This window comes from Schistocerca nitens, chromosome 4 (genome assembly GCF_023898315.1).
Source record: "Schistocerca nitens isolate TAMUIC-IGC-003100 chromosome 4, iqSchNite1.1, whole genome shotgun sequence".
NCBI lineage: Eukaryota > Metazoa > Arthropoda > Insecta > Orthoptera > Acrididae > Schistocerca > Schistocerca nitens.
Genome location: NC_064617.1, coordinates 592,440,456 through 592,459,219, shown reverse-complemented (window position 1 = coordinate 592,459,219; position 18,764 = coordinate 592,440,456). Strand labels below are relative to the sequence as shown.

Genomic DNA, 18,764 nt, shown 5'->3' with positions numbered 1-18,764 from the left:
ATGGATGTGTGTGATGTCCTTAGGTTAGTTAGGTTTAATTAGTTCTACGTTCTAGGCGACTAATGGCCTCAGACGTTAAGTCCCATAGTGCTCAGAGCCATTTGAACCATTTTGAACCCAGGAGTTACCACAGTTTCAAATGTGCATGAGGATAGATTCTAACAAATGGAAAGATTTATCATTTACTCTGTGTACCAGTTTAGTGCATCTTTAGACAAAGAATCTCGCAAGAAATTCTGCCAGGACATTGGAAGGATGATGTGTTGGACATCTGATTCTTTGTGACACTTGTCAACGATTAACGAGATGTGAGTGGGAGATATACTCATGTAGCATAACGCACAGAGCGCTAGGTGACTTGACAGGGAGGTGCGTCGTAACCGGATCGAATAGGTGCAGCGGATTTACGACGGTTGGTCAGGTATATGCGTCATCCATTAAGCACAAACAGTGAAAATAAAACAACATACAGGTGGCGCCCACAATTTCCCTCCCTTAGGTTAACTAACGGCTATGGCGACAGGAAGAGTACCCAGCCACAAAGTTAAAATGAAATAAAATTGACTGAATCATAAGAACAATGTATGCCGTACGATGGGACAAGAGCTAAGAAACAGCGGGAAGAGGGGGTAACTAGAACCATCAACAAGATGTTCTGTGATATTGCAATTTAATACAGAGACTTTGAATGCCTACCTTTCGGAAACGAGGTGAATTCGTTAGCTTGCAGTGTATGCGGCAGCTGAGTACCCTCCACAGCTACTCTGTTAACAATGTAAGAGAAAATTCCGTAAGAATTCGCAAGAGAATGACTTTATCACCATTGTCTGCCATTCACGTACCAAGAGATGTGTCAAGTCAGCTACGAAAACTTACAATCAGATGTGATCATTACATATACAAACTGTTTCAAAGTCTTTGCGCCAAACGTGCACCAACTTATGTGGAACAACTTTTCTTAGAGACAAAGTGTTCGCTGAAGCTTCCTGAGGATTCTGTATTATTGATTCTACCCTGAGACGTGACAGGGTATAGGAACCCTGCGGTGTGCCTACAGAATGTGTGTTGTCTATAACCCAATCAACTGCTCTGCATGAAAGGAAATAAGTGTAGCAAAATGACAGTTCTTGATTCGCTTCTAAAATATCTTTCTCTGCTTGAAGACCCTCATTCTTAAGGTGTTCATCTTGAAAATCTGCAGACGCTGCACAACTTGTCAGTTGACCCTGCCAGCTCGGTGGTATGTCGTCGTCCTAAGGCCGGGGAAGTCAATAAAAAGACGCCTAGCTTCGCCGAGGAGCGTCAGAAAACACATTTTGTCTCTAACAAAAGTTGTTGCTCATGATATGATCTATCACCCGTAGACGTTTGATGAAAATACTTTGAAACACTCTGTATAGAGCTCACAAAGAAATTGCAACTATTGTGGAAATCTGCGACAAGATGCAAAATGTCAACCACGGATGTCCGCACTTGCCTTAGCGTAGATGACAGTGTGTCCCTCCAAAAAATACCGTACATTAGGGAGTTAGAGCTGTGTTTACTGTTGTGGCGAGTTGCAGTTTGGTATCGAAGCTGACAGTAGCCACATTCAGAATCATTAATATCATTGCATCCATGTAGTTTCCAGCGGAACGCACGTGAGCACACTATGTCCCCGCCGACAGTCGTCGTAGACGAACTGTATCCCTGAAGATGGTAGTTATAGGTTATTACCAAAACAGACGACAGGTTATAGATACAAAATACCAGTTGGTACTTCGTTATGGGGGACGCAACGTCATAGTCGTCAGTGTCGAAGATAAATTTATTCTCACAGGGACAGATTATAATTACGGTACATTTTTGAAAACAAAGCGAACTTCTTAAATTTGGGTAACAAGACATAAAAAAATAAAAAATACATGTAACTTGCATAGTACTCCAGTGATTACCTGTGAAAAGTTGTAACATGACTTCTCAGTATCTCTGCCGTTATTCGTCTACAGAACTACTCTATAACTAGCTAATGAACAGACTTGGGAGCTCTGACTAGGCAATCACGTAACGACAGTAGATAAAAACTCTCATAGGTGGTCACATAGGAAAACAGTGCTGTAATGAGCAATTTGAGACTACATGTCATGATGCAACTTTTGAACAGAGAACTCCGACATAATCATCTCCTATATAATTTCCATGCCTCTTTCGTAACCTGTGGCTGAACTTGACTCTGACCTTGTGTCGTCCGCGGGATGTTTCTGTAGTGAAGGACGAAAAGAACTGGAGTTCCCCCAAGGATAGCAACTTCAGCAGTCCCTTAGGAGTTGCCAAGTTTTATGTTTCCACAAGATGCGCGCCTCCATTTCCATTATTTCGCTAGGCCCAGTTTATAACGGCAAATTCTGTATATCGTTTTCGTCACTCATGTTACCATATTCGCCGCTATGCACGTAAAACCAAACTACTCGTAAGTATAGATACAGGCGATATTCTATTTAGTGTTGGGTCCACCATATACTAAGTGTATCATGGTATTCCTACAGACAAAATCACTTTCAAATTTTATGTTGTGGCTCAGTTATAAGACACGGACTATCACTTGGCTCGTGGGCCATTGTATTTGGTTTTCTGCGAATCCTCAAAATCATTTACTATCAACGATGGGATAGTATCGTCGAAAATGAACGGCCGGTTTGCTACCTATCTTTATCCACATAGAAACTGCGTTTGGGCTATGTTTATCTCGTTATGTTGAGGACCATAAAACCTCTAACTTCTTCTAAACTTTTTCTTTCAGGCAAAATTGTTGTGATTAGCAGTTAGGATTCGTATTCACGATGATCGGTTCAAATCTACGTCTTGGCATTCTGAGATGCTTTTTTCAGAGAGTCCCAAAATTATTTTGCTGTCGACTTACTTCGCCATCCTTGTCGTTTCCGAGTAAATGCTCCACCATTAACGATTTAGTCGTCACTAGGTGTTACACGCGTAGCTTCTTACCTTTCCTTAACTGGTGTTGCTAGGGGATTTCGTTTCAAAAAACCATGTTGCTAGCCTTACGAATGTCCGGGGCTCTGTGACACAAAGAGGTGAATATGTTCTTGAAATAAAATCTTACCTGATATCGCTTTATAACTTCCTCGTAATCGTTTATTGGAGATGAAGTTTTGCCTCAGTGGATTTTCTTCGCTGATGGCATTTCATATCCGCATTGGCTTTGTCAAATAATCTTTACAGAGGAGGTCGTCAGACTGCCACGTGAACTAGGTATAGCCAACTTGAATCTCAATGGCACAAAATATGAGGGTCGTTCAATAAGTAATACGACACATTTTTTGGTTTTATTCAGCATTGTTAACCAATCTTTTGGCGCCAAACGGTGTTTTTAAACATAATCTCCGTTCAATGCGACAGCTTTACGCTACCTTACTTACTGGAAGGGTCTGTATGCCCGCATTGTACCACTCTACTGGTCGATGTCGCAGCCAACGTCTTGCATCATCAGTAACATACCCATCATCCACGTATTGCTTCCCGCGGAGTGCATCCTTCGCTGGGCAAAAGAGATGGAAGTCGGAAGCTGCGAAATGCGGGCTGTATGGTGGATGGGGAAGAACAGTCCAACGAAGTTTTTTGAGCTTGTCTCGGGTGCACAGAAGGAGAAGGAGAATTCGTTTGCATTTTTGTAACGACGAACACGTTGAAGTCGTTTCTTCAATTTCCTGGGGATAACTCTTCCAAGTTGACCGTTGCTCCATGGGGGAGGACATCAAACAGACGAACGTCGCAACGACTGTATCAGCTGAGACCGCGGATGTTAACGTTTTCTTCGGAGGAGAGATGGTATGGAGCCACTTGATGGATTGCCGTTTTGTTTGCCACCGAAGTGGTGAACCCATGATCCATCGCCTGTGACGATGTTCAACAAAAAATTCTCATGACCAGCCCTGTAAATAGCAAGCAATACCGTACAGATGGTTCTTCGTCGCTCATTATGGTCTTCTGTTAGGCGGCGAGGAATACAGCGGGCACAATCCTTTGAGTACCCCAACTGGATGACAAGGGTGTCAGAAGTCACGTTGAGCAGCAAGGTGTTTGATTGTGATCCGTCGATCACCGCGATTGAGAATGTCCGCGTGTTTCAACATTGCAGGAATCACAGCTGAGTGTGGCCAGCCGGCACATACGAGATTCGACAGGTTTGCGTGACTTTGTTGCGATGATGACAGACGCCTCGCCCAACGAGTCACCGTGATTTTGTTCACTGTCAGCTCTCCGTAGATATTCTGCATGCTCTGCGATGCTCTGATTTTCCGCCGAGAGAAACTCAGCGACAGCTCTCTGCCTGGAAGGCACCTTCGTTACAGGCGCTATTTCGAAGGATACGTATAAAGCCGCCACCTATCGGAACTTCATTAAACTGTAGGTCTCAAACGTTAATATTCCGCGGTGTCCTAAACAAATTCCACTGTCTTTCAACCAAAATTGTCTTGGAAAAAATGTGTTGCGTTGTTTACTGAACGCCCCTCGTATTTTCGTCACATTGGACTGCAAGTGCTTCAGAGCTGGCAGCTTCGAGTTGGACGTCACTTGAATTTCGGTTGCCTTTCGAAATTCAATGTGTTGATTTAATGTGTGAAGAACAATTTATCCCATGGATGTATAGGTTTCCCGTGTCAGCCGGCCGGTGTGGCCGAGCGGTTCTAGGCGCTACAGTCTGGAACCGCGCGACCGCTACGGTCGCAGGTTCGAATCCTGCCTCGGGCATGGATGTGTGTGATGTCTTTAGGTTAGTTAGGTTTAAGTAGTTCTAAGTTCTAGGGGACTGATGACCTCAGATGTTGAGTCCCATAGTACTCAGAGCCATTTTCCCGTGTCGTCTTTTAATTTACACTCTAAGACAAAGAAAAAGAAATGACGCACCCATTATGCAGGCAGGTATTCAGCTTGACATTATTGATAGAGTAGTTGGGTGTCTTCCTGAGAGATATCGTACCAAATTCTGCCAAGCGTCGCGTTCGATCGTCAAAATCCCGAGATGGTTTGAGATCTCTGCTCACAATGATCGAAACGTTCTCATTTGGGGAATGATCCGGCGACTTTTCTGGCCAAGGTAGGGTTTCACAAGCACAAAGACAAGCAGTAGAAACGCTCGACGTGCGCGGGCCGGCATTATGTTGCTCAAATGTAACCCCAGGGCAGCTTTACATTATAGGCAACAGAAGGGGGTGTAGAATATCGTCGATGCAGTGTGTACCGCGGTTGACAACCAAAGGGGTCTTGATATGAAAAGAAATGGCAACCTGAACCATCACTCTTAATTGTCGGGCCGTATTGCGGGCGACAGTCAGGATGGTATCGAAACGCTGCCAGGATATTTCCAGACTCGTCTTCGCTGGTCACCGGGGATGAAGAAGGATTCACCACGGAAGACAGTTCTCGTTCAGACACTGACATTACTGCCTTAATGTGCCAGAAATCTCTGTAAATGGCTTTGTTTGAGTACACAGGTCAGTGGTAATCGGCACAAGGATCGCCGTGAGCCAAGCCCCATTCCTGTGAGCGGCCTATTTCTGGTTCTTGTGGCCACTGAAGTACCTGTTGCACGTCATATCGCTAATAATAATGAACCTGCGTCTCTGAGTGCCCCTCTGACGATAACTCGATCCTTACGTCGTGTCGTCACTCTAGGTCAACCGCTTCCTTCTTGACGCCGTGTCCTGCCATTGTTCACTCATTCCTCCCAACATCGTCGGTTAATGACCAATTCAAATATCGAGTCGTTTCCAGATTATTTCAACCGTCTTCTCTGAGCCCATCTATACTTCCTCTGTCAATGTCATCTACTCGTATATATGATGATGATGAGGTCTCATACTCCGAGGAGCGTAGGAGGACGATGCGGGAGACCCGCACCGCCGACTAGCCAAGGTCCTAGCGGAGGTGGTTTGCCATTGCCTTCCTCCGACCGTAATGGGGATGAATGATGATGACGATGAAAGCGACACAACAATACCCAGTCATCTCGAGGCAGGGAAAATCCCTTACCTAGCCGGGAATCGAACCCGGGACCCCGTGCGCGGGAAGCGAGAACGCTACCGCAAGACCACGAGCTGCGGACACTCGTATTTATTGTTCACGCACCTGTCTGCGAGGTATAGTTACTATCCAGCTGAGTACACGGAATGAAAGCCACAAAGACTTTATGCGTCCCCCAGTTTACTACCCTTTCCAGCTGCGCGGTGAAAATGCCCTGAAACTTCACACATTCTTGCATCGGCCTCCAAGGTTAGGATTTTCTGTCGATTCCTATATGAATATCAGTTTATAACCAGTTTGCATAGCTCATTCGTGATGCGTCGTTTTTTCTGTCCTCACATGGAATTTACTATTAAAATTGCAGGCAGAGTCACAGTAAAAGTCGTGAGCGAAATTACTTTGGTGGCAGAAAGTGACTTGATAAATAACACATCTTCTGACTAATTCTGTGGGATCTTTTATTGTACTTATCACTCTGTGGCGGGTACAAAAGTCTGCTGCCGTTCACACGATGGTGACACCCTCTAATATCGTGTCGAACCTTATTTTTCCCAGTGCCATTCATTAAACCGACGTGGCTTGGACTCAAAAAATCGTTCGAAGTCCCCTGTAGAAATACTGAGCCATCTTGCCTCTATAGCCGTCCATAGCCACGAAAGTGTTGCCGGGGCAGGATTTTCTGCACGAATTGACCTCTCACTTATGTTCCATAAACGTTAGATGGGATTCATGTTGGGCTATGTGGGCGGCGAAACCATTCGCTCGAACTGTCCAGAATGCTCTTCAAACGAATCACGAACAACTGTGGCCCAGTTATATGGAGCACTGGCATCCATAAAAATTGCATCGTTGTTTGGGAACATGAAGTCCATGAGTGGCTGCAAATGGTCTAGAGGTAGCCTAGCATAAACATTTCAAGTCAATGACCGGTTCAGTTGCACCGGACTGCCCAATCAATTTCGTGTAAACACAGTCCACACCATTATGGGGCCACTGTCGGCCGGCACAGTGCCCTATTGGCAACTTGGGTCCATGGGTTCATGGGGTCTGTGCCCCTCTTGACTCATACATCAGCTGTTACCAAACGATATAGGACTCATCTGACCAGGCCAGGGTTCTTCAGTCGTCTAGGGCCCAACCAGTAAGGTCACGAGCAGAAGAGAGGCGCTGCAGAAGATTTCGTGCTGTTAGCAAAGCACTCACATCGGTCGTCTGCTGCCATAGCCCATTAACGCCAGATTTCCCCGTATTGTCATAACGGATACATTAGTCGTACGTCCCGCATTGGTTTTGGAAAGCTTTCCTCACGAATCACCTAAGTTCAAATGACTGCTGCGCTAATGCACTGCCGTTTTATACGTTGTGTACACGATAATACCACAATTTGTACATATGTGTATCACTATTCTATGACGTTTGTTACCTCAGTGTATATCATGTTTCTAGGGCCACTTGGCTGCATTTATTGCATGTAGTGAGTATAATTTCTTTACCAACGGTGTTACGTAATTACGTTCTTTTTAACCGACACTGTGCCGAGCAATCCATGACTGACACTGTTATAGTTTTCGACTAACTCAGAAGATAAATAGCAAATGAAAGCAAACGGCGAGTGGCAGGACTAACATATGGGAAGCGAGCGCGACCTCGTGTTCCACTGTGAGCAGGCGGTTTAAGCTGCACAAAGCGAGTCTACTAGTCCTGTCGGGATCTTACTGTCAGCGTGTAATATATTGGACTGTTTTGAAGTCACTTTCTGTTGCTCTTACAAATGTGTGATGAGAGTCTGGTTCACAGAGCGCAGATTCGAGTAATATTATAAGAATTATTTAAGGATCTGTAAAATGCATTTATCTACATTCAAAATTAACCTTCTTTCTTTAGCGAGATGGTCAGTTTTCTAGGCAGACGATACAGAATCGAGTTGCCATTAGTACATCCGTATACTAGCGCTCTTAAGCACACCACGCTTTTATCTAGTAAAATATTTTCACCATTTTCTGATGCATACGGCATTCTCCTAGCCAAGTATTTTTTCTGTACTGACCCATCATACAGCATTTTCCCACGCACGGATAACTGTACGCTTTATCGTAAAAATGACAATGTTTTATAGATGAAATTATATTCATAGATTATGAGGTTCACTCATATTTCCGTACCACTATCTGATCTGTGTTTAAAGATTCTATTACTTTCGCGATACTGAGTGCACGTTGTAACCTGATTCGAGCTAGATCACACAGATTTACAGACTTTCTGCCTAAAGCAAAAATACTAGTCACAGTGAGCGACTGTTGGAGTCAGTGTATTCATCTTTCAAATCTACAATTAGCAGAATGCTCCTGCAATTTCTTTGCATGCTTCTCAGTCCAGATGGCAAAATATCACACGGTGATTCAAAGCTGGCTGTAAATCATGTAATATGCGACACGATTACTGTATGTCTTTATTCAAATTTTAATGTTGAGAAGGTTAGTTTATCAAACTGAACAATGCATGCTCATAGCATTTAACTTGCCTACAAGGTGTGTTATGTACACGTTCTTGAAACCAGATTATAAACTTATTGCGAGAGAATGTGAACACAGAATTCATTCAAATATTCATTCATGTCCACTGTTCTTTCGATACGCAAAGTAACTTGTATCTACCTTTCAACATGCTCCTTTCCTTCTAACTGACAGACGAATAGTGTTACAAATTATTCTTGGGTCTACTCTTCATGTAGAAGAGGAAATTTACTCAGGACATGTTTCTGAGCCGTAAATGAGGAAATGAATTCCGAGAACAGCAGGCTGCTATGCGCAACAAGTGGCGGCCTATAGTTAATTTTGTTCTTCTCGACGTATGGTGTATATAAAACAAAAGAAACAAACATTTAATGAGAAACCGACAAACCCCACGATCAAGACGTATTGTTCACCCACGCATCACATGACACACAAATAAGGTGATTTGTTATCTGCCAGCGTTTGAAAGATACGAGAAAAAAACAATCCCATCGTAGTGTATATGGAATTGCACCAGAACTTATGAACCACACATAGCCGGTGGTGACAGGATGTAAAGTCTCATATCAAGGAATTTTTGTCTTGTAAACGGAAAGAGCGGTCTTGACGGAAGGAAAACCGCGGCGAGCATGATGTATTTAAAACAGCACTGCACTGTTCGCTCTAGCCAATACTCGCGGCGCCGGCAGTTGCTAACGGACGCGTCGCACTGTTGCTACCATGGAAAGTATAACAGATCAAGAATACACCGGCATCCACCCATCTATGAGCTGGACGATAGATGAGCCGACGTTGCAAGACTGCTGAACCATAAGAGATTTCCTAATTGGCGCCTTCCACACGCAAAAATATGTTACTCTGCGGATAGACGCTAGAGAGACCATGGTACATGTGTTTCACCTCCAGGATTTAGAGGCCGGGACGATCGTCGACAGACGGTGCGGATGGCCAAGAGAATATTTTACAAACTGTTGCGGAACGCTGCAGAATAAGCGCCAGTTCTCTCGGAAAGTCACAATTTACTGATATGCGAGTACTGCACAGAAAACATTACCATCCCTTTGGTATGGAGAAGGTGCAAACATCGATGCTGAGAGACTACCACCAGAGTATGAACTTCTGCTAATGCCACGGCATCAGAGACACGACCAGCAATTTTTAAGAAAAATACAGTTCACAGACGAAACATGTTTCACGAAGGGGGGTATAGTGAATTGACATAATTGGCCCAACTGGGTAGAAGAAAACCCCTACGGCACAGTGGTGCGAGGGTATCAGCAACGATGCGGTGTCAATATCTGATGTGGTATTATCAAACGACATCTCACAGTGCCACATGTGCTACCATCAAGCCTGACCGGAGAGCGATATGGGCGTTACCTCTACTAGTTTGACGTCTCTTAGAAACCTGTGATACATTAATGATGGCGCCCCGCTCATTTCAGTGGCACAGTACGACGCCACCTGGACAGTTCCTTCCGTTCCCGATGAAGTGATCGTGGAGGCCATGCAGCATGGTCAGCTAGATCGCCAGAATCCACTGGATTCATTTTTGTGGGGCCATCTTAAATATGTCGTTTATGAAGGAGGGCCTGTTGGCGTCAAGAACCTTCAAAGCAGAATACAGCATGCCTGTGATATCACATGAAAAGACACAGACGTGATGAATCGTGTTCAGCAATCATTACTGGGAAGAGTCGAACTTTGTGAATAACATTGTGGCAGTCATTTCGAACAATACCATGAAACGGCATTGCAGCTTCTGGTCACGTTTTTTATGTGTTACTTCAGATTTGTAAAATTGTACTGTATTCGTTTGAATTAACTGAGACATAAATGAGTACACCGAGCGAGGTGGCGCAGTGGTAAGACACTGGACTCGCATTCGGGAGGACGACGGTTCAATCCCGCGTCCGGCCATCCTGATTTAGGTTTTCCGTGATTTCCCTAAAATCACTCCAGGCATATGGCGGGATGGTTCCTCTGAAAGGGCACGGCCGACTTCCTTCCCCATCCTTCCCTAATCCGATGAGACCGATGACCACGCTGTCTGGTCTCCTTCCCCAAAACCAACCAACCAACCATAAATGAGTTGTCGTATTTTGTTTTCTGATTCTGTGTACTCGTTCCCTAAGATTAAACCAAACAATAAAACATGCATATAAAACTATATAGTTCCTCCCCATTTTCCTTTCCCTATGATAACTAGCCACGATACAAAATACTGTCTGGCAAAAATGGAACGAGACAGACGTGGACACTGTCACTGCTCGCATTGTGACACACGTCGCCGCTTAACACCGCATGCCTCGTCTTCTAAGCGGTGGCGTCGACCCCCTACAATACTCCTATGTTGTGTGGTGTTGCTGATTTTTTTCCATTGACCTATGTCTGCGTACAGAAAGACCCAACAGCCTGCTTTACATTTATCAATCTTATAATGTTCAGTGGCGTTGTCATTTAGTGCCATAGGTACATGAGGAAAACGAATTTATGTTTGTAACCCAATGTCTGGCACTCTGTAAGTCTCATCTCCGACTCATCCTGCATACAAAAACCGTCCAAAAAGTTGGGTTGGGTTGGGTTGTTTGGGGAAGGAGAGCAGACAGCGGGGTCATCGGTCTCATCGGATTAGGGAAGGATGGGGAAGGAAGTCGGCCGTGCCCTTTCAGAGGAATCATCCCGGCATTTGCCGGGAGTGATTTAGGGAAATCACGGAAAACCTAAATCAGGATGGCCGGACGCGGAATTGAAGCGTCGTCCTCCTAAATGCGAGTCCAGTGTCTAACCACTGCGCCACCTCGCTCGGTCCAAAAAGTTCAGAGACTGATTTTATTCCTGGCTTGAAAGGGGCATAAACGCAGTAACTATGATGGATAAACAACAGATGTGCACTAGACCAGTTAGTTGAGAGTGGGCAGTGTTACGCAATGGGCTCACAGCCCTAGTGTGTCAACATTATTCCGTAGCAAATAGCGGTGGAACAACGAATTAAATGCCTCTAAACCGAGTGTTCATGACATGGTCTAGAATGTATCGAAGAAGAGAAGAGAGTGTGCAAAGTTTGTCCCGCATCCACTGACTCCTGGACAAAAGCAGATGCGTGGCCGCCTAAAGCAACCAGATTGAACTGAAAAGTTTGGACAGTTGTTTACTTGAAAAAAATCGTCGCGAGTAACGAGACTTGGTGTTATCAACACAAAACGAAAATAGTGCAGAAGGGGTTTCTGATGGTTCATCAAAACCGAAGAAGGTGGGAATGTGACGCGCAAGTTGAACAACTTCCAAAGGAGGATGTTTCTAGCAGTTTCTCATGGATGTATGAATGTTTTGTCCGTTGTAATCAAGTGTGGGGAGACTATGTAGAACACCTGATGCATTGCAACCATCATCTTAACTTTTCTCTATATTTTGTTAAGCTAGTCTCGTAACTTTTGGACTGGCGAGAGATTTTGATGTACTCCGAATATGAGCAGATGAGAGGTAATTTACAACGTCAGTAGTGATCATTACCTTTTTAGACGTGGGGAAGGAAACCTTAGCTGATGTGTCTTATAGTTGTCAGCAATAAAAGAAAACTATATGGGTCACTACACATTTTTGTAACCGTTCAATATCTGTTTTTTCCTGGTGTGTTTGTCCACTGAGATAACTCACTTAAAAATGATACGGGTAATTACCCGTCCACTCTTGTTCAAATTAAGCTCCGTCCGAAAAGGCGTTGCACACGACAGGGCTTCAGTTCTAATCTACGCAGTTACATCCTTTTGGGTAAACTGCATTTTGTGACGTTGGGTCTGAGGACTATCAGTTCACCATAACGAAACCGGTAATAACGAAAATAACTTAAATAGTCGATGTCTTCCTTAATTTTATGAACAGTGGTGATGATTTTCCAATGTACCATTTCTTCTTATGAACTAGTACGGAATTTAGCACCTAACTAATTCAGAACGAACGTAATGAAGCTAACGGTTTATAATCGAAATTTTTGAAAGCTCGATAAGAAGTGAAAGTTTTTCGCTATCCGAGATACAGGGTACCAAAAAAAAAAAAAAAAAAACAATCGACATCAAGTAGACAAGCGAAGGGGTCATTGAAAAGATGGAAAATATCCCTCAGTAAAAGTGTTTTATTTATAAAATATACAGAAAGAAAATTGATCTAATTTCCCCGAAGCAATACGTCTGCAGTAAGGCATTGTACAAAAGTGAAATGCGGACAGTGAGGAAAGCAATTAAGTACCGTAAATAGAAGCAACTTCGTTTCAGTGTTACACAAGGATATTAAAAGTTAAGTGGTCAAACGAAGTATGAAATAAGGTGGTGCTTGAAAGAGAGCCTTCATGAAGCAAAGTGGGCGCTAGCGGTGCTACATATACTTGCTGGCGCTCGTGGAAACTTCGCCCGCTAAGAAAATCTGTTTAACTCTTTCCAGGAACTACAGCAGTGAACGAGATGGGCTGGACACACATTCGTTGCTGAGTTCCTTAAAACAGCTTACAGATATTTCTAACAATTGGCCGTTAATATAACTTCTTAGAAAGTACATTATTCACTCCCATAATCTTAGATTTTGATGCACGACGCTATATTACATAATAATGATAACACAGCCGCCACTATTGCTTTTATCTGACCACCCAAGTGTTTCACTATTACCGATCTATGCTTTCCTCAGAAATAAAATTTGGTGTCTGTAGACTGTCTTCAGTACTGCTGAATACATATTGTAATCCTCGTAGCTTCCGATTCCTCCTTTATCTACCTATCCCTTGCATCGAAGTGTGTGGTCTAATCTCGGACTCCTGCGACGTAAGAATTCATTTCGAGCCTATAAAAGGTATACAATTGGTTGATGGCTCATTTAGGATTAGTGAAACTGACACAACCATTTAAGGCAGAACACTAAATTTTGCTGAAAGAATCACTATAGAATCTGCTGAACTTCTGATATATTGGTATTCTTCATGCTTGTGTTTCGGCTGAAGTCCGATGAGAAACACCACCGTATCGAAGAATGCTACCACCGGAGCAGTAGGGTCCCTTACGACTGACGTGCTTAATCTATACGTAGGTGAGTAAGGCACACTCTGGTGGCTTCATTGGAGGAGCACTGAGCGCACCAGACATATCTCGATTGGTTTTCCAGTCAAAGACATCATTTTAATAATCAAAAATAGTAGGAGCATAAGACCGTAAAAGGTTAAATGAATATAGATGTGAATAAAACAGAGGGAACATTCTTAGACGATGCTGTCTGGCACTAATAAATATGAAACATCGAATATTTCGTATGAAAAGAACTGGTAATCACAAGATTCCCCTAGCAAGATAAACGTCCCATTGCATGAAAAGGTACTAGAAATAAATAAAGAAGGCTAGAAGTTAGTGAGAAGAATTAAGAGCAACGTAGCTGCCAAACAAGAAGGATACGCGTGATCGAAAAAAAAAGAAAAAATTAGGTAAAGTTAGAGAAGTAATGTAGTGTGACAATAATTCAGACTTGCAGAAGGTGGTCGAAGCAATTGAAAAAGTTAGCTAGAAGAGGGAAACGTAGGTTTTCAAATAGAATCATGATTGAACAAGCTATCTATGGAAAGCAAGGCAAAGAGAACACTTTACAGTTACGAGCAGAAACGATAAACGTCTAATATTGAAAGTACTAGCAGGCAATAATTGAAATTGACAGTGTGAAAGGATGTACGTAATATTGCCCAAAGATTATCCTACAGCTTTAAGAGAAGCAGCGGAAAACTCTGCTCTTTAAAGCAAAGAAATGCTTATAAAGGGCCGGCCGCGGTGGTCTAGCGGTTCTAGGCGCGCAGTCCGGAACCGCGCGACTGCTACGGTCGCAGGTTCGAATCCTGCCTCGGGCATGGATGTGTGTGATGTCCTTAGGTTAGTTAGGTTTAAGTAGTTCTTAGTTCTAGGGGACTGATGACCACAGATGTTAAGTCCCATAGTGCTCAGAACCATTTGAACCATTTTTTTGCTTATAAAGGGAGCAATGAAATAGCTTAGAACGACAAGGACTCCGAGGAAGGAGCTGCTTTAGGGGAAAAAAGTTTATTTGCTGTGATAAAAGGCTACAAATAAAAGTGTAAGGGCTCTGGAACCGTATGGCTGTGACGCAGAGATAACGGAACTATTACCTGAGGCCTGTGTGTGTGCGTAAAACAGTATCGGTAAAGTGAAATATATTTTACTTTCCTCTCTTTCAGTACTAAAGTAAAATTAAACGGAGAAATGTAGAATATTGACCCTGAAGCGACACGGAGATACCTGCGCTCATCAGATGACCCATCACTGTGGCAAAGAGCAAACATGGGCCGGAGAAAAACAGATGACGATACTGACTGCCAGATGTGCTCCTCATGGAGGGCAGCACAAACAAACCACAATTAATATTGTAAACTAATCGATATCGCCAGTGTCACTTGCAGAAGTAAAGTATCATGCTGTCGCAGCAATCAAATGCAATTAGAAAAGACCTTAAATGATTATTCAGTATGAGAAGAGCGGTTTCACTTGAAATATTGAAACGAATACAGAAATAAATTTGTCTTAATATTTGATAAAATCTTTATGTGAATAGGAGATCAGTGTAACTCTCGGTAGTTAACATAATTAGACTTCATGAGGTGTGGTGTCACGTGTGAATGTTGCTGTTGAAAGAAATTACCTGTGATCTCTATTACTAAACGGGCACCCGGAGCACGGAACACGGTACTAGTAGCAGGTTGCCTATTAAACGTCTTCCAGGGAAAACAAGAATTGGATTTTCAATATTTTATACAATTATCATCGAATTTAATAATTTAAAATGCTCTCACCATCTACTCGTTAAGAGAAATAGTCTTGCGTTAAAGTTTTAACGCAGTAAGACAAGTAAGGCCCTAAGACCACCAACTACGTGTGTATCTTGAGGCAGCTTGATTTACAGCATGAAAATTGATGCAGTAAGGCTTCAGCATCGGGCATAACGTTATAATTTATTATTTCTACACTACTAACTTCATCCATAACGAGTTTTGCAGTCATTATCCACGTACACCAATGAATATCCCTGCAAAATTATATCATTGTACATCAGATAGTCAAGAGATACGACGTCATAGACATTGAGATGCGTAAAAAACTGGTATGCATATTACTATGCATATTACCAGCACTTCACTCATCCATTTTTGATAACGAGAGCGCTTAGCGACATACAACTAACGTTAAACTTAATTTCAAACGTTTTGTAAACGTCTTCTCGCATACATGCTTAACTTAAAAAATTTAACATATTAACTCATTTGTAAAGTAATCACATTCTTAAAGCTGTTTTACGCATCGGGGTCCGACTCTTAAAGGGATGGGTGTGGCGGTTTACTGGTATATACCAAACAGGAGTTGTTGAGCAGCGAAATATCGGTTCACGCCAGCACTCGTTTTACGGATGGCATCATTTCGCTGATTGTTCGAAACTGGTCAGTGAACGTCCTGTTCAGTTGCTGCATCTGTAAGGTGAACATTATCGGTGAAACACTGGATTACCGATAAAACCAGTTCTCTTTATTTCTAACTTGCTGGGGTAACAAAAAGAAATCATATTCTGTCGTTTCGCTTGTAGTAGTAAAGTGAAGTATTTATGACGCAGTACCTGTGGCACACGTGAGAAACGGCATTGAAACTTGTAACGGCAAGAAATTCATAGTTCTCAAACAGATCGACGTTGAGGGTGTGAGTTAAGATGTGAAAAGATCCAAAATTATATTCGAATTATATATGGTGTAACCGGCACAATTGCAGGCATTTCTGTTGGTGACTGAGGGCGATGTACAGACCAACGTTACATCTGTAGTTACGTCATTTGCAGACTAGTAGTTATGGCCACTAAAAGTTTCATGTTTTAAGGTGGGTAGTACCTCCAAGTACATGCGAGGTGGCGCAGTGGCTAACCCACTTGACTCACATTCGGGCGGACGACAGTTCAAACCCACGTCCGGCCATCCTGATTTAGGTTTTCCGTGATTTCCCTAAATCGTTTAAAGCAAATTCCAGTACCGTTCCTTCGAAAGGGTACGGCCAATTTCCTAGTCCATTCTTCCATAATCCTAGCTTGTGCCCTGTCACTAATGACCTCGTTGTCGATGGGACGTTCAACAATAATCTCCTCCTCCTCCATGTGGCAACAGCAAGCCATCAATGCTTATTTTGCCACGGGCGGCAGGTCAGGTGATGAAGTGTTGCCACTTGGATGTAAAATGGTTATGTATACTAACAGCTGTGGTCCACTTAGCGCTGCAGTTACGACCGTGCAGAAAATATGAGATAATAAATTATGTGACGTGTTCTTGGGAAGACTGTCCGATACAGAGAAAAACAGCAAAAACACACTCATGTGCACGCACATTAAGGTATCAGGTATAAAATATCTGTAATTACACTCGTTACACGCTGTATTTTAAGAAGTGTTGCTAAAGCCTCCCGTCGGGTAGGCCCGTGGCCTGAAGCAGGTCTTTTACGCACAATTTTTTCTAGCTGACGCCACTTCAGCGACTTGTGTGTCGATGAGGGTGATATGATAATGAAGATAACATAACTCACTCCTCGAGCAGAGAAAAATCTCCAACACAGCCGGAAATCGAATCTTGGCCCCTCGCATGGCATTCTGCCGCACTGAGCAGTCAGCTATGGAGGCGGACGTTATTACAATACTTTCTCTCGCATATAAACCTCGTAAAAATCTTACATTATAGTGAATTGTTGTATTTACTTCAACTGATACATTGTACTGCGTGATTTTAAATTGTCGCTAAACGATACGTAATGAGAGACACAGATGCTGCATAAGTGGCTTTCTGTGAGGCTAGCTTTGTCGCCCCTTGAATCGATCAGATATTGAAACACTCCAAGTTGAAGTAACTAAACGAATTTCTTGAAGGTGGAATGAAATAGAAACGACAAAAGAGAAGTCACAATGTTACTAGCAAACATTGTGCACGATTGCAAACAATAAGCCAATTCTGAATTCAACCAATGTATCTTAAAACATAAGACATGTACAAATTTAGTCCACTTCTGTAACACTGTCTACATCATCACACATTCTACCTTATCTTTCTGTCATCAAACAGAACAACGTGAGCCGGAAACAGAACATTTTTAAAAGTTAGCAATACAACGACAAAAACACTAGCATATAAAGATTCACTGAATTGTTGGTAGAACACAATGAATGTCAGTCAAAGGTTTTTGCCTACGCGTTCTTAAGGCACAGACAGAAGTTATATGTTTTGGGTAAGTCCAGGATACTACCAAATGTGGCATAAACTAATTTTCAATAACATGAGAAAAAGTATTTCCTTGGATGTCCAGAGTGCCGAAATGAGTTTCGAGCGGCACTAGCTTCAGTAAGTTCTTGATTTAACTCTAGAGACACCAGGGGACAATACAGAAATATCAACATGGTTAGCAGATCTGCGAGAGGTCGCTTGTTTCAAGCAACGTGCAAGATATTCGAAAAAGACATACCTGTAGGGAGAGCGAATACAATGACGCTAGAGAGGGAGTCAGGAACAACGTCCCCTGAGAAAGATCCAGAAGCAGTTTCCGAAACGACAATGCAGCTGTCTCCTCTCACGGAAGTCGTCTGCGCGGTTGTTGGTTCCCCACAGTTCCTGCAGCGGACGCGAGAGTCTTTTGGCGTCGGTAGCGTGAGGCGATGGTGCTGGAGAACGGCGGCGGTTGTGGGAGGCGTCGTGTTGTACTGGGACCGTGGTAGGCTGTCGGAGCGCGAACTGGCAGTGGACGCACCGCGTTCTCAGCGGTCTGTAATCGCGAGCGTCCTTGTGCTGCTATCGCGCGTCGAGTTCCCCCCACCTCATCTCGTCCCCTCCCTCCCGACAGTCCCAATTAAGTGCCACAGTCGCACTGGGTCGCTGTGTTGAAAAACGCCAGATGCACGCGGCGTTGATCGTGTTACTGGCACCCTAATTGTCGCACCACTTATGCGTCCGTTGTCAGCAAGCTGCTGGTCGCAACGCAGCACTTTGCACTTTCCTGTATTAGCTATGTTTGTAACCAGCGGCAAAATGCTCCTGTTGGAGCACCAACAAGGCGAATGTGTTCCTGTTTAAATGACTCCAACAGAAAAGTGGAATACTAGCTTCGTCAATCTTCATTCCGCATTCTTCAGGAAAAACTTTGGTATGCGAACATATTCGCGTTCTTTTAGCAA

At 43.3% G+C, this 18,764-nt stretch overlaps 1 protein-coding gene across 1 annotated transcript in view; it reads right to left on the bottom strand.

Annotated features, from left to right (window-relative positions):
* LOC126251513 (luciferin sulfotransferase-like) overlaps positions 1-18,343 on the bottom strand; it is a 320,306-nt gene extending 301,963 nt beyond the window's left edge. Inside the window, exon 1 of the mRNA XM_049951991.1 lies at positions 18,059-18,343. The gene's annotated coding sequence lies outside the window, so the exon portion shown is untranslated. The remainder of the gene's footprint in view (positions 1-18,058) is intronic.
* Between the last annotated feature and the right edge of the window lie 421 nt (positions 18,344-18,764).